At 38.2% G+C, this 241-nt stretch overlaps 1 long non-coding RNA gene across 1 annotated transcript in view; it reads left to right on the top strand.

Annotated features, from left to right (window-relative positions):
• Positions 1-142: 142 nt before the first annotated feature.
• Positions 143-241, top strand: part of LOC129572549 (uncharacterized) — a 433-nt gene continuing 334 nt past the window's right edge. Inside the window, exon 1 of the long non-coding RNA XR_008688462.1 lies at positions 143-206. This is a non-coding gene — a long non-coding RNA (uncharacterized LOC129572549). The remainder of the gene's footprint in view (positions 207-241) is intronic.

The raw sequence follows: 241 nt of genomic DNA, 5'->3' as shown, positions 1-241 counted from the left end.
TGAGACAGCTCTGCATTATGCTGCTAAGAAAGGTAACGTTGAATACTTATTGTTATTGAATAAAAGATTGACCTGATTTTATCCCATCGATCTGAATTATTTTTCAGGTCACAAGAGTGTCGCCGAACTTCTCATCCACAAAGGAGCCAATCTTGATAGTAAAACTAGAACGAAAGAGACACCTCTTCATTGTGCTGCTTCCCATGGTAATTTTGAATACTCTTTTCGAGTACTATGCGCA

This window comes from Sitodiplosis mosellana, unplaced genomic scaffold (assembly GCF_009176505.1).
Source record: "Sitodiplosis mosellana isolate CC-2019 unplaced genomic scaffold, AAFC_SMos_1.0 Smas_scaffold_5191, whole genome shotgun sequence".
In the NCBI taxonomy this organism is placed as follows: domain Eukaryota; kingdom Metazoa; phylum Arthropoda; class Insecta; order Diptera; family Cecidomyiidae; genus Sitodiplosis; species Sitodiplosis mosellana.
Note: the sequence above shows the minus strand (reverse complement) of the source record. Positions and strands in the feature narration are given on the sequence as shown.